Source organism: Mesoplodon bidens (assembly GCF_964165515.1).
Source record: "Mesoplodon bidens genome assembly, chromosome: 3".
Taxonomy (NCBI): domain Eukaryota; kingdom Metazoa; phylum Chordata; class Mammalia; order Artiodactyla; family Ziphiidae; genus Mesoplodon; species Mesoplodon bidens.
The window spans coordinates 49,707,506-49,727,910 of NC_138178.1; positions in this window are offsets into that span (position 1 = coordinate 49,707,506).

Consider the following 20,405-nt stretch of genomic DNA (forward strand, 5'->3'; position numbering starts at 1 on the left):
AGGTGGTAATGCGAGCGATGGGGAGCGGCAGATGAAGCTTCGCTCGCTCATCTGCCACTCACCTCCTGCTGTGTGGCCCGGTTCCTAACAGGCCATGGACCAGTACCGGTCTGCAGTCCAGGGGTTGGGGACCCCTGGTCTAAGGTTACCCACTTCGTTCAAGTATCCATTCACAAACATTTTGACAAACCTTTGTATCCATTCACAAACCATCATTGGACAAACCTTTATTGGACAATATTGTGAGTCCTGAGGGTTGGGCCCTACAGGTGAAAAAGACACAATGTTTGTCTTCAAGAAACTCACAGACTAGTCAGGGAGAGGGGCAAATGAAGACAGTAAACAATTTGGTGGATTGAGGTGATGTTGGTACTTCCAAGGTGCAGCTAAATAGAAGGGAGCTAAACAGATTGGGGTGGGGAGTGGAAGGTAGGGTCAGGAAAGGAAGACTTTCTGAAAGAAATGATATCGAGCTTAAGAATAAAAGGAGGATCTTCCAAGCAGAGGGAATGGCATATGCAAATGCATGGAGTCTTCTAGGAAGTGCCCACTGTTCATCATCACAAGCAGTGAGATAAGCAGGTATGAATGGCTAGTAACAATAATAAGTAATTAAAGGCCAGATTAAAAAGGGACTTTTTGGACTTCCCTGGTGGTAAAGAAGTTAAGACTCCACCCTTCCAATGCAGGGAGCACGGGTTTGATCCCTGGTCAGGGAAGTTCTGCATGCCACAGGGTGTGGCCATAAATAAATAAGTAATTTTTTTAAAAAGGGATTTTTTCCTAAAAATAGGAATACCATATGATCCTTCAATCCTACATCTGGGTGTATATCTGAAGAAGAACATAATTCGAAAAGATACATGCACCCCCATGTTCATAGCAGCACTATTTACAATAGCCAAGACGTGGAAGCAACCTAAATGTCCATCGACAGAGGAATAGATAAAGAATATATGGTACATATATACAATGGAATATTACCCAGCCATTAAAAAGAATGAAATAGTGCCATTTGCAGCAACATGGATTATCATACTAAGTGAAGTAAGCCAGCCAAAGACAAATATAATATGATATCACTTATATGTGGAGTCTAAAAAAATGATGCAAATGAACTTATTTATAAAACAGAAACAAACTCACAGACATAGAAAACGAACTTATGGTTAACCAAAGGGGAGGGAGGGAAGGATAAATTAGGAGTTTGGGATTAAAATATACACACTACTATATGTAAAATAGATAACCAACAAGGACCTACTGTATAGCACAGGAAATTATACTCAACATCTTGTAATAACTTATAATGTAAAAAAAGATATATATGTATAAAAAACTGAATCACTTTGCTGCACACCTGAAATTAACACAACGTTGTGAATCAACTATATTTCAATAAAAAAAATTTTTTAAGTAAAAAGGGATTTTTTTAATACTAAGGATTTATTCAAGCCAATATAATGAACGACATAGAAAAGCAATCAATTATCACTTTATAATTACCCTCCAAAAGAAGAAATTGAAACATGTCCTACACGATGGCAGCCTCGTTAGGATAAGTCCTAAGAGAACAACTCTGAGAGGGATAACACTCATTGGAATATATACTTTAGTATGTGTGTTACTTTGTCATACTTCATACATCAAAACAAAAGCACTCAGTCAAGGTGGACTTAAGAGGTGCTGTCCCTGTTCCACCCCAACCCCAACCTTGGACCAGAGGTTAGATGAGGGGTGATGAAGAAGAAGACATCGGAGACAATGCTAAGAAAATGCTTGTGTAAATTCAAATTTCAGAAGACATAATGTACGTTAAACAAAATTCTTGAAGGCTGCTGTACTCTCCACTATATAATTTTATAGACAGATTGTTATTCTTGCTTATGAGCATATAAATTCAATGATGTTTGGCAGCTCACTCATAATTTTGAAAAAAAATGAAGTATCCTTTTTACATGGGCTGAAGATGTCTTTGCTGGTTGAGCTTGAGGGTAAAACCGGATACAATTATATATTCAGTTAATTATTCATAACTTAAGTCTGAAATGAATGTGTATATATTTTTCACTTTATAAAATTCAAAACTAAACCCAGCAGCAGTTTTGTCTTTGGCATGGTGACAAGTTTCTTTTCTACAGTGAACCAGTAAAAGAAATTGTTCCAAAGAGAATTTCTGCTTCCCTATTTCAGAAAATTCACACTGGACTGCATACATGTATTACACCTCACTCTTGAGTGATGCTTCCACATCCCACAGGACAGGTACAGGGACGCAGCAGCACACATTCCTACGAAATATTTTCACACGCAGAGTTAGGTTATGGCCATTTTAGAGGAAAACTAGGCTTATTTACTGGACAATTTTAGTCCGCAGGACTTTAAGGATTCAACTCATACAGGGAAATAGCTAGGTTATGGGTTAAAGTCATGTGAGAATAAGAGTTCAGATCTAGACATGGTCATGTTTGTTGGGGATGATAGGGGATGTGCATTTCATCCAGCAGAAGTTAGGAAAGACTAGTACTACCTCAGATTACTGATCAAAACTAATAGTGTGAACAAAGCTTCAAGTCCATATTCAAGTCCTTTGTGAAGATGTTAATACAGTGTCATAAAAGAAATGGCAAATATGAGGTAAAAACTATCTGACAGTATACATTTTATAATATAAAAGCACAAAATTTGGCAAAATCATGGCAACAAATAGATTGGAGATCGTGATTCACATTTGGAAAGCAGATGATGGACAGAGATCCATCTACCCTGAGTAGGGGTGGTTACCAAAAAATCACTCCACTTATTAATTAATGTTCTTGCAAAAGTATAAGACATAGTATTACCATGCTTGGTTTATGACTAAAATAAACATTAATTTTGAAGAGGGAAGTTGATTTTACTCTTCCTTCTCTCCTTTAAGATATGAAATGTTAATAGCAGTATGACCACCTATAATCAGAAACATACAAATAAGTAATAGCCTCCAATTACAAAAAGCAGAGTTTGATTGATGATGATGGTGATGATGTTCATTTTTACCAATGATAATGCTTTTCTAATTCTTTCTGGGCTGGGTAAATAAAAGTGAGAATTGATAACTAAAGTGAACTGTCTCAGCCAATTACAGTTCCTGCATCCAGATTAGCACAAAATTAGATATAGCATTGTCATTCAACAAAGCATTAACAATTTGTTCTGCACCTTTAGAATCAAAGTACAATTTTACTTGTTTCAAGAAGACAAGTAAGTGCATTTTAAAATACAAAAACAATTACTGGGTCAACTGGGAATTTCATTCTGTTTAACAAAATGAAGCGCTAACATGGCTCTATGTAAGGCAAATGCATTTTTTTTAATTTTTAAATTTAATTTTTTTATACTGCAGGTTCTTATTAGTCATCAATTTTATACACATCAGTGTATATATGCCAATCCCAGTCGCCCAATTCATCACACCACCACTCCTAGCCCCCCATGATTTTCCCCCCTTCGTGTCCATACGTTTGTTCTCTACATCTGTGTCTCAATTTCTGCCCTGCAAACTGGTTCATCTGTACCATTCTTCTTTTTCTTTTTTTTCCATCTGTACCATTTTTCTAGGTTCCACATATATGTGTTAATATACGATATTTGTTTTTCTCTTTCTGACTTACTTTACTCTGTATGACAGTCTCTAGATCCATCCACGTCTCAACAAAGGACTCAATTTCGTTCCTTTTTATGGCTGAGTAATATTCCATTGTATATATGTACCACATCTTCTTTATCCATTTGTCTGTCGATGGGCATTTAGGTTGCTTCCATGACCTGGCTATTGTAAATAGTGCTGCAATGAACATTGGGGTGCATGTGTCTTTTTGAATTACGGTTTTCTCTGGGTATATGCCCAGGAGTGGGATTGCTAGGTCAAATGGTAATTCTATTTTTAGTTTTTTAAGGAACCTCCATACTGTTCTCCATAGTGGCTGTATCAATTTACATTCCCACCAACAGTGTAAGAGGGTTCCCTTTTCTCCACACCCTCTCCAGCATTTGTTGTTTGTAGATTTTCTGAAGATGCCCATTCTAACTGGTGTGAGGTGATACCTCATTGTAGTTTTGATTTGCAATTCTCTAATAATTAGTGATGTGACCAGCTTTTCATGTGCTTCTTGGCCATCTGTATGTCTTCTATAGAGAAATGTCTATTTAGGTCTTCTGCCCATTTTTGGATTGGGTTGTTTGTTTCTTTAGTATTGAGCTGCATGAGCTGTTTATATATTTTGGAGATTAATCCTTTGTCTGTTGATTCATTTGCAAATATTTTCTCCCATTCTGAGGGTTGTCTTTTCGTCTCGTTTATGTTTTCCTTTGCTGTGCAAAAGCTCTGAAGTTTCATTAGGTCCCATTTGTTTATTATTGTTTTTATTTCCATTACTCTAGGAGGTGGATCAAAAAAGATCTTGCTGTGATTTATGTCAAAGAGTGTTCTTCCTATGTTTTCCTCTAAGAGTTTTATAGTGTCCGGTCTGACATTTAGGTCTCTAATCCTTTTTGAGTTTATTTTTGTGTATGGTGTTAGGGAGTGTTCTAATGTCATTCTTTTACATGTAGCTGTCCAGTTTTCCCAGCACCACTTATTGAAGAGACTGTCTTTTCTCCATTGTATATCCTTCCCTCCTTTGTCATAGATTAGTTGACCATAGGTGCGTGGGTTTATCTCTGGGCTTTTTATCTTGTTCCATTGATCTATGTTTCTGTTTTTGTGCCAGTACCATATTGTCTTGATTACTGTAGCTTTGTAGAAGAGTCTGAAGTCAGGGGGTCTGATTCCTCCAGCTCCGTTTTTTTCCCTCAAGATTGCTTTGGCTATTCGGGGTCTTTTCTGTCTCCATACAAATTTAAAGATTTTTTGTTCTAGTTCTGTAAAAAATGCCATTGGTAGTTTGATAGGGATTGCATTGAATCTGTAGATTGCTCTGGGTAGTATAGTTATTTTCAAAATATTGATTCTTCCACTCCAAGAACATGGTATATCTCTCCATCTGTTGGTATCATCTTTAATTTCTTTCATCAGTGTCTTATAGTTTTCAGCATACAGGTCTCTTGTCTCCTTAGGTAGGTTTATTCCTGGGTATTTTATTCTTTTTGTTGCAGTGGTAAATGGGAGTGTTTCCTTAATTTCTCTTTCAGATTTTTCATCATTAGTGTATAGGAATGCAAGAGATTTCTGTGCATTAGTTTTGTGTCCTGCAACTTTACCAAATTCATTGATTAGCTCTAGTAGTTTTCTGGTGGCATCTTTAGGATTCTCTATGTATAGTATCATGTCATCTGCAAACAGTGACAGTTTTACTTCTTTTCCAATTGTATTCCTTTTATTTCTTTTTCTTCTCTGACTGCCGTGGTTAGGACTTCGAAAACTATGTTGAATAATAGTGGTGAGAGTGGACATCCTTGTCTCATTCGTGATCTTAGAGGAAATGCTTTCAGTTTTTCACCATTGAGAATGATGTTTGCTGTGGCTTTGTTTTATATGGCCTTTATTACGTTGAGGTAGGTTCCCTCTATGCCCACTTTCTGGAGAGTTTTATCATAAATGGGTGTTGAATTTTGTCAGAAGCGTTTTCTGCATCTATTGAGATGATCATATGGTTTTTATTCTTCAATTTGTTGATGTGGTGTATCACATTGATTGTGTTGCGTATACTGAAGAATCCTTGCACCCCTGGGATAAATCCCACTTGATCATGGTGTATGATCCTTTTAATGTGTTGTTGGATTCTGTTTGCTAGTATTTTGATGAGGATTTTTGCATCTATATTCATCAGTGATATTGGTCTGTAATTTTCTTTTTTTGTGTATCTTTGTCTGGTTTTGGTATCAGGGTGATGGTGGCCTCATAGAATGAGTTTGGGAGTGTTCCTTCCTCTGCAATTTTTTGGAAGAGTTTGAGAAGGATGGGTGTTAGCTCTTCTCTCAATGTTTGATAGAATTCACCTGTGAAGCCATCTGGTCCTGGACTTTTGTTTGTTGGAAGATTTTTAAGCACAGTTTCAATTTCATTACTTGTGATTGGTCTGTTCATATTTTCTATTTCTTCCTGGTTCAGTCTTGGAAGGTTATACCTTTCTAAGAATTTGTCCATTTTTTCCAGGTTGTCCATTTTATTGGCATAGTGTTGCTTGTAGTAGTCTCTTAAGATGCTTTGTATTGACTTCCGGGTAAGATGGCGGAAGAGTAAGACGCGGAGATCACCTTCCTCCCCACGGATACACCAGAAATACAGCTACACGTGGAACAACTCCTACAGAACACCTACTGAACGCTGGCAGAAGACCCCAGACCTCCCAAAAGGCAAGAAACTCCCCACATACCTAGGTAGGGCAAAGTGGAGAGATCCCCACACAGAGGATCGGTGCCGAGCGGCGCCCGCCGGCCCGAGAGGCTTGTCTGCTCGCCCGCCGGGGCACGCAGCGCTGGAAGCTGAGGCTCGGGCTTCGGTCAGAGCGCGGGGAGAGGACTGGGGCTGGCTCCACAATCAACTTGATGTACCCTGCATCTGTGGAATACATGAATAGACAACACATCATCCCAAATTGAGGAGCCAGGAGTCAGTGCTGTGCCTCTGAGGTGGGAGAGCCAACTTCAGGACACTGGTCCACAAGAGACCTCCCAGCTCCACATAATATCAAACGGCAAAAATCTTCCAGAGATCTCCATCTCAACACCAGCACCCAGCTTCACTCAACGACCAGCAAGCTACAGTGCTGGACACCCTAAGCCAAACAACTAGCAAGACAGGAACACAACGCCACCCATTAGCAGAGAGGTGGCCTAAAATCATAAAAAGTCCGCAGATACCCCAAAACACACCACCAGACGTGGACCTGCCCACCAGAAAGACAAGATCCAGCCTCATCCACCAGAACACAGGCACTAGTCCCCTCCACCAGGAAGCCTACACAATCCACTAAACCAACCTTAGCCACTGGGGACAGACACCAAAAACAACGGGAACTACGAACCTGCAGCCTGCAAAAAGGAGACCCCAAACACAGTAACATAAGCAAAATGAGAAGACAGAAAAACACACAGCAGGAGAAGGAGCAAGATAAAAACCCACCAGATCTAACAAATGAAGAGGTAATAGGCAGTCTACCTGAAAAAGAATTCAGAATAATGATGGTAAAGATGATCCAAGATTCTATTTCCCACATCCAAAATCTTGGAAATAGAATAGACAAAATGCAAGAAACAGTTAACAAGGACCTAGAAGAACTAAAGATGAATCAAGCATCGATGAAAAACACAATACATGAAATAAAAAATACTCTAGATGGGATCAATAGCAGAATAACTGAGGCAGAAGAACGGATAAGTGAGGTGGAAGATAAAATAGTGGAAATAACTGCTGCAGAGCAAAATAAAGAAAAAAGAATGAAAAGAACAGAGGACAGTCTCAGAGACCTCTGGGACAACATTAAACGCACCAACATTCGAATTATAGGGGTTCCAGAAGAAGAAGAGAAAAAGAAAGGGACTGAGAAAATATTTGAAGAGATTATAGTTGAAAACTTCCCTAATATGGGAAAGGAAATAGTTAATCAAGTCCAGGAGGCACAGAGACTCCCATACAGTATAAATCCAAGGAGAAATACGCCAAGACACATATTAATCAAACTGTCAAAAATTAAACACAAAGAAATCATATTAAAAGCAGCAAGGCAAAAACAACAAAAAACACACAAGGGAATCCCCATCAGGATAACAGCTGATCTCTCAGCAGAAACTCTACAAGCCAGAAGGGAGTGGCAGGACATAATTAAAGTGATGAAGGAGAAAAACCTGCAACCAAGATTACTCTACCCAGCAAGGATCTCATTCAGATTTGATGGAGAAATTAAAACGTTTACAGACAGGCAAAAGCTGAGAGAGTTCAGCACCACCAAACCAGCTTTACAACAAATGCTAAAGGAACTTCTCTAGGCAAGAAACACAACAGAAGGAAAAGACCTGCAATAACGAACCCAAAACAATTAAGAAAATGGGAACACGAACATACATATCAATAATTACCTTAAATGTAAATGGACTAAATGCTCCCACCAAAAGATACAGATTGGCTGAATGGATACAAAAACAAGACCCATATATATGCTGTCTACAAGAGACCCACTTCAGACCTAGAGACACATACAGACTGAAAGTAAGGGGATGGAAAAAGATATTCCATGCAAATGGAAACCCAAAGAAAGCTGGAGTAGCAATTCTCATATCAGACAAAATAGACTTTAAAATAAAGACTACTAGAAGAGACAAAGAAGGACACTACATAATGATCAAGGGATCAATCCAAGAAGAAGATATAACAATTGTAAATATTTATGCACCAAACATAGGAGCACCTCAATACATAAGGCAAATACTAACAGCCATAAAAGGAGAAATCGACAGTAACACACTCATAGTAGGGGACTTTAACACCCCACTTTCACCAATGGACAGATCATCCAAAATGAAAATAAATAAGGAAACACAAGCTTTAAATGATACATTAAACAAGATGGACTTAATTGATATTTATAGGACATTCCATCCAAAAACAACAGAATACACATTTTTCTCAAGTGCTCATGGAACATTCTCCAGGATAGATCATATCTTGGGTCACAAATCAAGCCTTGGTAAATTTAAGAAAATTGAAATTGTATCAAGTATCTTTTCCGACCACAATGCTATGAGACTAGATATCAATTACAGGAAAAGAGCTGTAAAAAATACAAACACATGGAGGCTAAACAATACACTACTTAATAACGAAGTGATCACTGAAGAAATCAAAGAGGAAATGAAAAAATACCTAGAAACAAATGACAATGGAGACACGACAACCCAAAACCTATGGGATGCAGCAAAAGCAGTTCTAAGAGGGAAGTTTATAGCAATACAATCCCACCTTAAGAAACAGGAAACATCACGAATAAACAGCCTAACCTTGCACCTAAAGCAATTAGAGAAAGAAGAACAAAAACATCCCAAAGTTAGCAGAAGGAAAGAAATCATAAAAATCAGATCAGAAATAAATGAAAAAGAAATGAAGGAAACGATAGCAAAGATCAATAAAACTAAAAGCTGGTTCTTTGAGAAGATAAACAAAATTGATAAACCATTAGCCAGACTCATCAAGAAAAAAAGGGAGAAGACTCAAATCAATAGAATTAGAAATGAAAAAGGAGAAGTAACAACTGACACTGCAGAAATACAAAAGATCATGAGAGATTACTATAAGCAACTCTATGCCAATAAAATGGACAACCTGGAAGAAATGGACAAATTCTTAGAAATGCACAACCTGCCAAGACTGAATCAGGAAGAAATAGAAAATATGAACAGACCAATCACAAGCACTGAAATTGAAACTGTGATTAAAAATCTTCCAACAAACAAAAGCCCAGGACCAGATGGCTTCACAGGCGAATTCTATCAAGCATTTAGAGAAGAGCTAACACCTATCCTTCTCAAACTCTTCCAAAATATAGCAGAGGGAGGAACACTCCCAAACTCATTCTACGAGGCCACCATCACCTTGATACCAAAACCAGACAAGGATGTCACAAAGAAAGGAAACTACAGGCCAATATCACTGATGAACATAGATGCAAAAATCCTCAACAAAATACTAGCAAACAGAATCCAACAGCACATTAAAAGGATCATACACCATGATCAAGTGGGGTTTATTCCAGGAATGCAAGGATTCTTCAATATACGCAAATCAATCAACGTGATACACCACATTAACAAATTGAAGGAGAAAAACCATATGATCATCTCAATAGATGCAGAGAAAGCTTTCGACAAAATTCAACACCCATTTATGATAAAAACCCTGCAGAAAGTAGGCATAGAGGGAACTTTCCTCAACATAATAAAGGCCATATATGACAAACCCACAGCCAGCATCATCCTCAATGGTGAAAAACTGAAACCATTTCCACTAAGATCAGGAACAAGACAAGGTTGCCCACTCTCACCACTCTTATTCAACCTAGTTTTGGAAGTTTTAGCCACAGCAATCAGAGAAGAAAAGGAAATAAAAGGAATCCAAATTGGAAAAGAAGAAGTAAAGCTGTCACTGTTTGCAGATGACATGATACTATACATAGAGAATCCTAAAGATGCTACCAGAAAACTACTAGAGTTAATCAATGAATGTGGTAAAGTTGCAGGATACAAAATTAATGCACAGAAATCTCTGGCATTCCTATATAGTAATGATGAAAAATCTGAAAGTGAAATCAAGGAAACACTCCCATTTACCATTGCAACAAAAAGAATAAAATATCTAGGAATAAGCCTACCTAAGGAGACAAAAGACCTGTATGCAGAAAATTATAAGACACTGATGAAAGAAATTAAAGATGATACAAATAGATGGAGAGATGTACCATGTTCTTGGATTGGAAGAATCAACATTGTGAAAATGACTCTACTACCCAAAGCAATCTACAGATTCAATGCAATCCCTATCAAACTACCACTGGCATTTTTCACAGAACTAGAACAAAAAATTTCACAATTTGTATGGAAACACAAAAGACCCCGAATAGCCAAAGCAATCTTGAGAACAAAAAATGGAGCTGGAGGAATCAGGCTCCCTGACTTCAGACTATACTACAAAGCTACAGTAATCAAGACAGTGTGGTACTGGCACAAAAACAGAAAGATAGATCAATGGAACAGGATAGAAAGCCCAGAGTTAAACCCACGGACATATGGTCACCTTATCTTTGATAAAGGAGGCAGGAATGTACAGTGGAGAAAGGACAGTCTCTTCAATAAGTGGTGCTGGGAAAACTGGATAGGGACATGTAAAAGTATCAGATTAGATCACTCCCTAACACCATACACAAAAATAAGCTCAAAATGGATTAAAGCCCTAAATGTAAGGCCAGAACCTATCAAACTCTTAGAGGAAAACATAGGCAGAACACTCTATGACATAAATCACAGCAAGATCCTTTTTGACCCACCTCCTAGAGAAATGGAAATAAAGACAAAAATAAACACATGGGACCTAATGAAACTTAAAAGCTTTTGCACAGCAAAGGAAACCATAAACAAGACCAAAAGACAACCCTCAGAATGGGAGAAAATATTTGCAAATGAAGCAACTGACAAAGGATTAATCTCCAAAATTTATAAGCAGCTCAGGCAGCTCAATAACAAAAAAACAAACAACCCAATCCAAAAATGGGCAGAAGACCTAAATAGACATTTCTCCACAGAAGATATACAGACTGCCAACAAACACATGAAAGGATGCTCAACATCTTTACTCATTAGAGAAATGCAAATCAAAACTACAATGAGATATCATCTCACACCAGTCAGAATGGCCATCATCAAAAAATCTAGAAACAATAAATGCTGGAGAGGGTGTGGAAAAAAGGGAACACTCTTGCACTGCTGGTGGGAATGTGAATTGGTACAGCCTCTATGGAGAACGGTATGGAGGTTCCTTAAAAAACTACAAATAGAACTACCATATGACCCAGCAATCCCACTACTGGGCATATACCCTGAGAAAACCATAATTCAAAAAGAGACATGTACCAAAATGTTCATAGCAGCCCTATTTACAATAGCCCGGAGATGGAAACAACCTAAGTGTCCATCATCGGATGAATGGATAAAGAAGATGTGGCACATATATACAATGGAATATTACTCAGCCATAAAAAGAAATGAAATTGAGCTATTTGTAATGAGGTGGATAGACCTAGAGTCTGTCATACAGAGTGAAGTAAGTCAGAAAGAGAAAGACAAATACTGTATGCTAACACATATATATGGAATTTAAGAAAAAAAAATGTCATGAAGAACATAGGGGTAAGACAGGAATAAAGACACAGACCTACTAGAGAATGGACTTGAGGATATGGGGAGGGGGAAGGGTAAGCTGTGACAAAGTGAAAGAGTGGCATGGACATATATACACTACCAAACGTAAGGTAGATAGCTAGTGGGAAGCAGCCACATAGCACAGGGAGATCAGCTCGTTGCTTTGTGACCGCCTGGAGGGGTGGGATAGGGAGGGTGGGAGGGAGACGCAAAAGGGAGGGGATATGGAAACATATGTATATGTATAACTGATTAAATTTGTTATTAAAAAAAAAAGATGCTTTGTATTTCCATGGTGTCTGTTGTAACTTCTCCTTTTTCATTTCTAATTTTATTGGTTTGAGTCCTCTCCCTCTTTTTCTTGATGAGTCTGGTTAATGGTTTATCAATTTTGTTTATCTTCTCAAAGAACCAGCTTTTAGTTTTCTTGATCTTTGCTATTGTTTTCTTTGTTTCTATTTCATTTATTTCTGCTCTGATCTTCATGATTTCTTTCCTTCTGCTAACTTTGGGTTTTGTTTGTTCTTGTTTCTCTAGTTCCTTTAGGTGTAAGGTTAGATTTTTATTTGAGATTTTTCTTGTTTCTTGAGGTAGTCGTGTATTGCTGTAAACTTCCCTCTTAGAACTGCTTTTGCTGCATCCCATAGGTTTTGGATCTTGTGTTTTCATTGTCATTTGTCTCTAGGTAGTTTTTGATTTCCTCTTCGGTTTCTTCAGTGAACTCTTGGTTATTTAGTAACATGTTGTTTAGCCTCCATGTGTTTGTGTTTTTTACGTTTTTCCCCCTGTAATACATTTCTAATCTCACAGCGTTGTGGTCCGAAAACATGCTTGATATGATTTCAATTTTCTTAAATTTACTGAGGCTTGATTTGTGACCCAAGATGTGACCTATCCTGGAGAATGTTCCATGCACAGTTGAGAAGAAAGTGTAATCTGCCGTTTTTGGATGGAATGTCCTATAAATATCAATTAAATCTATCTGGTCTACTGTGTCATTTAAAGCTTGTGTTTCCTTATTAATTTTCATTTTGGATGATATGTCCATTTGTGTAAGTGAGGTGTTAAAGTCCCCCACTATTATTGTGTTACTGTCAATTTCCTCCTTCATAGCTGTTAGCAGTTGCCTTATGTATTAAGGTGTGCCTATGTTGGGTGCACATATATTTATAATTGTTATATCTTTTTCTTTGATTGATCCCTTGATCATTATGTAGTGCCCTTCCTTGCGTCTTGTACATTCTTTATTTTAAAGTCTGTTTTATCTGATATGAGTATTGCTACTCCCACTTTCTTTTGATTTCCATTTGCATGGAATATCTTTTTCCATCCCCTCAGTTTCAGTCTGTATGTGTCCCTAGGTCTGAAGTGGGTCTCTTGTAGACAGCATATATATGGGTCTTGTTTTTGTATCCATTCAGCACGCCTGTGTCTTTTGGTTGGAGCATTTAATCCATTCATGTTTAAGGTAATTATCGATATGTATGTTCCTATGACCATTTTCTTAATTGTTTTGGGTTTGTTTTTGTGGGTCCTTTTCTTCCCTTGTGTTTCCCACTTAGAGAAGTTCCTTTAGCATTTGTTGTAGAGCTGGTTTGGTGGTGCTGAATTCTCTTAGCTTTTGCTTGTCTGTAAAGCTTTTGATTTCTCCACTGAATCTGAATGAGATCCTTGCTGGTAGAGTAATCTTGGTTGTAGGTTCTTTCCTTTCATCACTTTAAGTAGGTCATGCCACGCCCTTCTGTCTTGTAGAGTTTCTCTTGAGAAATCAGCTGTTAACCTTATGGGAGTTCCCTTGTATGTTATTTGTCATTTTTCCCTTGCTGCTTTCAATAATTTTTCTGTCTTTAATTTCTGCCAATTTGATTACTATGTGTCTCGGCATGTTTCTCCTTGGGTTTACCCTGTATGGGACTCTCTGCACTTCCTGGACTTGGGTGGCTATTTCCTTTCCCATGTTAGGGAAGTTTTCGACTATAATCTCTTCAAATATTTTCTCTGGTCCTTTCTCTCTTCTCCTTCTGGGACCCCTCTAATGTGAATGTTGTTGCATTTAATGTTGTCCCAGAGGTCTCTTAGGCTGTCTTCATTTCTTTTCATTCTTTTTTCTTTATTCTGTTCCACAGTAGTGAATTCCACCATTCTGTCTTCCAGGTCACTCATATGTTCTTCTGCCTCAGTTATTCTGCTATTGATTTCTTCTAGTGTAGTTTTCATTTCAGTTATTGTATTGTTCATCTCTGTTTGTTTGTTCTTTAATTCTTCTAGGTCTTTGTTAAACATTTCTTGCATCTTCTTGTTTTGCCTCCATTGTTTTTCCGAGGTCCTGGATCATCTTCACTATCATTATTCTGAATTCTTTTTGTGGAAGGTTGCCTATCTCCACTTCATTTAGTTGTTTTTCTGGGGTTTTATCTTGTTCCTTCATCTGGTACATAGTCCTCTGCCTTTTTATCTTGTCTATCTTTCTGTGAATATGGTTTTTGTTCCACAGTCTGCAGGACTGTTGTTCTTCTTGCTTCTGCTGTCTGCCCTCTGGTGGATGAGGCTATCTAGGCAAATGCATTTTTATTTCATACAAATATAAAAATGAAAAGGTTGTATTATCTAACTCACTATTGTGATGCGCTAAATGTTCTGGAAACATATTTCCCAAAATACTTTACCTCCTAAAAGTAACTACCTGAACTGAGAGAATCTAGGTGATTTTTTATATTCTGAAACATTGGAACTCTGTATATAAATAAAATGTACTAACTCAATTTTTTAAATGAATTTCAGTAAAACCGAGGAGACAATATTAATATTGTAACATTCTTTTTCACTTACACAGTTCCCTTATACTTAAAGGCAAATGCCTTTCTTCTCATATAATTACTAATGCACCAAATTATACTTACTAAGAGAAAGAACACTGTGTAAGATTGACCTAGAGTCTGTGACACAGAGTGAAGTAAGTCAGAAAGAGAAAAACAAATACCGTATGCTAACACATATATATGGAATCTAAAAAAATAAATAAATAAAGGTTCTGAAGAACCTAGGGGCAGGACAGGAAAAAAGACGCAGATGTAGAGAATGGACTTGAGGGCACGGGGAGGGGGAAGGGTAAGCTGGGACAAAGTGAGAGAGTGGCATGGACATATATACACTACCAAATGTAAAATAGATAGCTAGTGGGAAGTAGCTGCATAGTACAGGGAGATCAGCTCGGTGCTATGTGACCACCTAGAGGGGTGGGATAGGGAGGATGGGAGGAAGACACAAGAGGGAGGAGATATGGGGATATATGTATATGTATAGCTGATTCACTTTGTTATAAAGCAGAAACTAACACACCATTGTAAAGCAATTATACCCCCAAAAAATTAAAAAAAAGAACTCTTTGTAGTTTCAGGTATTTATAGAATGGGGAGAGATGAAATGACAGAAGTTTAGCATGAATTGTCATCTTTAAAAGATCCTTAATCTCTAAAATTGTATAGTATTAACCCTTCAGCAGATTACCCATTACTATGAGGAACTTTACATATATACATACATACGTACGTACATACATACATACATACATACATACATATATATATATATATATATATATATATATATATATATGAGGTGCTATTCCATCTGACAATGACCTTACCCAGGCACTATGAACAAACACTGTATCTAATATGCCTTGTGTGTAGTCTGGGATATGAGAGAGTGTAGGGGTGAATTTGAATCAATAAGATGACTAATGCCTGAAATTGCATTATTAGTTTTTCCTTAATTAGCTAAAGGCACTGATTCATGTTAGAATGCAATTATTTTTCATAGAATGGCTTAATACATAAACCTTATGCTAAAATGGAAGGCTAGGACTGGATTGAGATTAGGAGAGGCATTTTAGTCCTTATTCCACTACAGTCTCTGTGACCTTGGGCAAGTTACCTATGTCCCCTAGAACTTCAGTTTCCTTGTCAGTAATTTATGAGGTACCCGAGACTCATTTTTACCTAGTTTAGCATTTTGTCTGAAGCTGGGTTTATCATTTCATTAAATTTTAGGAATTCACTAAAATGTTAAGTGGATATTTAAGTACAAACAGCTGAAAATTACACGCCTTACATGTTATCATCTGTCTTTTCTAAAAATGGCATAAAAAAAGGAAGACAATCCAAATACATACATAAAATCCATGCCAGGTGATAGGAAAGATACTGTAAAGAATCTGAATATTTACCAAGGGTATTGGTATTTACAGTTTGCAGGTTTGCACAATACACTAGACACAGGCTTGAACTCAGAATCAGCAAATTTCCTTTAAAATTCCAACTTGACCACTGAATTTGTAAGTCTCCCCCCTTCCCTACCCACCCCGCTCCATGTAATATGCATACTCTAAGACTAGGAAACAGGCAACAGCAAATGAAGAAATAGATGGTAGTCTCAGGGAGTCTTAGGAATTGCCTTGAATTGATATTTTTTGTCTAAGGACCATTCTGAAAATGAGGAGTTGCTTCAAAGTTTAGTTTATAGGCATGCCTCTTCTTATAATAGTTTTTGCTTCAGTTCTTTATTTGATTGGAGGTACAGAAAACACATGCTGCAGTGAAATCACTTGAAACTTGTTTCTCTTTTTGATCTTAATAATTCTTTCTGTGTTTTGACTACTAAAAAAGCCATTCTCTAGCAAACCAATATCATGGCATAGCTATCTATTTTAAAAGTATTAATAAAAATGTATATATTTTTAGGTTCTTATAGCTAGGGTATATTTTCTAAAGGTGTCCCAGGGGCCTCCTCAAGAAGGGATCTTTTTGTTAAATTAATAAATCTATCCAAAAATAAGCTTCTCATTTCAATCTATTTTAGAAAAAACAAAAAACTCACAGGTTGAGGCCTTTACTGCCCATCTACCCTCACATCCTCATAAATTGGTTTGGTGTTTAATTTTTGATCTAGGAAAGAATAATTCATTTTTATCTTCATTTAATTTAAATAGTCAAGGAGTAGTCTATAGAGATTGAATAAATTTAATCCTTTTGCAGTTAGTGTCAAATTAATTCATTCTGGATGTGGATAACTAAAGAAATACAGACCCTCCCACACACTGACAGAAACCTTTATCAGGTTTAATGTTTTATGTAAATGATACTACTTGAAAGGAAGCTTGTCTTGTTTCTCCCTCCTCCCTTCCTGTCCTTGTTAATTGTTTATTTTTAAACTAAACTTTCTTTTTCAGCATCCTCTGAGGACTGCAGTCTTCACTGGATCAACTGTGTGATCCTACAAGGATAATATTCTGCCACTGATTTGGCTCCTTTGGGTAGAGAAATTAAATTTTCTCCCCTAATAAAGTTCATAGCTACATAACTTCTGTGGGATGCTCCAGCGAGGATGACCTCACGAGGACGATCTGGCTATGTGTTGTGTGCAGCAAGCAGATAGGGTCATTGTAAAGAGCCACTGGTTTCACAGGGCACGATCCATCTGGCTCATTCCAGGCTTGTCGCAAGGGATGATTTCTGAGGACTGTTGTCCCTCCTATCGAGAAGCCCAGACACAAAAAGCTACCAAGTAGGTCAGCATCCAAAACATTTAAAACACCCTTTCTTCTTTCTTTTCTTTAAGATTAGCATTTGGGGTTATATGGTTGATGTCCATATAGGTTTTATAATTAACCATCTTAATAGAAGAAGAATATAACAATTTAATACACTTCTTTTAATTACTGGTACAGCTATAAGTGCATAGTGGCGATTGCTAAACATGACTCTTCAAGATTTCTTTTAAAAAGATAATTTAGTTATCTCTTGTCAAGTCACTATTTAATGTTATTTTCTATATTTGCTGTGATAAGCATTAAAATCTGTATATTGGTTGATAAATCATTGTTTAGGAGTGTCTAAAGGGTAGAGTAAATGGTATGAAATTGCCATAGTGTAATAAATGGTTATTTGATAATGAATGAAATTGTTTGAAAATACTGTTAAAATGTCAGGTTTAAACATATACATCATTACTCAAAAGGAAGGCAAACATGGAAACCACAGTGACATCATAAATATACTGCAATAAACACATTTATTTATACCAGGCAAGTTGTAGGTACTTTGTATAAATGTGTACAAATTGATATATGAAGTTAATTTCAATCTGTAAAAGTAATTGCATTGGTTTAACTTATTTAACTCTCCTTACAATAATATTTATTGCAGAAAGAGAAGGTAAAGAAATAAATGATGATAAATAGATAAAATACATAGGAAATGGGAATTGTTTTACAATTTAATTACACTGTCACATAAAATTATAACACAAATACACCAACCTGACAGCAGAAATACATTAAAATTCTATTATCTAATGCGGAGAACAGTTTTTTGTTGGCTGTTATTTCACCTGCACATTTAAAATACTTTTATTTTTTTCCACCAACATGAAATGTCAAACGATCTCAAAAGCAAAAAGGGTAAGCTGGGAACAAAAACTGTCCGAAAGAAATGTTCTGCTTTGTCCCATATTGTGAAGATTGATACACAGTCTAAGAAAAGGGCAACAAAAGCACCCCATCCCTCATGATTGGTATATGGAAGAAATGTAAACTCAGAAACTCACAATAGAAAATGAAGTTAACCAATTTGTTAGACTTGTGCAGAACTCACAGGATGTGCAAATAACTTAGTAGCTGTACATCTTAAATAGCATAACATTTCATTTTGGGATAAATAAATATACACGGCAAAAGATTCATTGGTCTTATAAAACCAACTTGGGCTTCCCTGGTGGCGCAGTGGTTGGGAGTCTGCCTGCCAATGCAGGGGATGAGGGTTCAAGCCCTGGTTTGGGAGGATCCCACATGCCGCGGAGTAACTAAGCCCGTGCACCACAACTACTAAGCCTGCGCTCTAGAGCCCGCAGGCCGCAATTACCGAGCCCACGTGCCACAACTACTGAAGCCCGCGCGCCAAGAGCCAGTGCTCCACAACAAGAGAAACCACTGCAATGACAAGCCCGCACACCACAACAACGAGCAGACTCCGCTCACTGCAACTAGAGAAAGTCCACGTGCAGCAACGAAGACCCAACACAGCCAAAATAATAATAATAATAAATTAATTAATTAAAAAAAAGTAAAATCAACTCAAACATTTATTTCCTAATACTTTCTAGGTATATGCTAGATGCTGGGGCACTATTTTGACTCTGTCTTTAAAAAACTAACCATCTAATAAGGGAGATGAGACATGTTCATATGAAATAAGGCATTTATGTCAGTGTTGGTTATTTACTTGTTGATCTGTATATGTATTATTTTGCTCTAAGTTTCTAAGCCATAAGTTGCAACCAGAATATAGTGTCAAAAAACTTTCCATTAAAAATCTTCAACCTTGTTGCCACAATTTCTGTCTCTGACATCTAATCCTAAAAATTCTGCAACATACTTAATAATATCTAATCTTGTAACATATTTAGGTTATTAGGGCAAGAATAATGTTACCTAGTTTATGGAAAGTACACAATTTAGTTTGAGAAAAGTGAACATGATAATTAAACTACTCAAAGGGAAAAAGTAATTGAAGGAATGGGTGAGAATTAAAAATAATTATGGGAGTGAAAACTTAAAGGTTTAATGCAATTAATAATACAAAGTGATTCAAAAGCATATCATGAGCGTCAAATATTTAACCATGGCCAATAAACTAACTTTTTAGATGATATTTACCACTTATGAAACAAAGCCATATTTCTCTTTCTCTTTCATTTCTCTCAATATCCATTCAAATAGAAGGCAAATGGGTGGATCTTTTATAGTTTGGGGGGTTAAATAAGACACTGCAAACACAATACTTGGATCTTAACAAACTGGACTTCTGATTTGTTATAAAATGACTAATGGGGAAACACAAGTGATGAATGAAAAACAAGAAGACAGTTTTCATGGACTTAACTGGCCAATCAGGGCTTATCTGAAATTAATTATGCTGTTCTCTAAAGGAATCTCTGATAATTCTCTTATCACTGTATTTGAAGCATTTTTAATAGCAGAAGTTTTACGGAGTCATTTTACAGTTTTGTCTGCTGATATGCATATGTATATACAGTCATTCTATGTATATTTATTTATGTATAGGTTCTATCACATGTACATTTTCAATGGTAACATTTTTTTCTTAAGTAAAACAAGCAGAGGGAATGATGAAAATACAGTTGCAACAGCATCCAAATAGTTTTAAAATTTTTAAATAATAAAATAAGAATACAAATTTTTAATGTTATTTCCATTTTTATTGCCGTTAAAAGATTATTTTTAATAAGTCAGATTTAATGATGAGATAAATGTAAACATAATTCTTATTAGAGAGAGAGCTATATCTGATTTTTCTTAATGGCATGATATATGATAATTAAAGTGTGTTTTAAATCTTAAGGGTTTCTAGGCTCATTTTGGCTCCAACTGGTGAATTTATTTATAAAAGAAAAGAAGTAGACATTGAAATAGGTAAAATACAATAATAAAAGTAATTCAG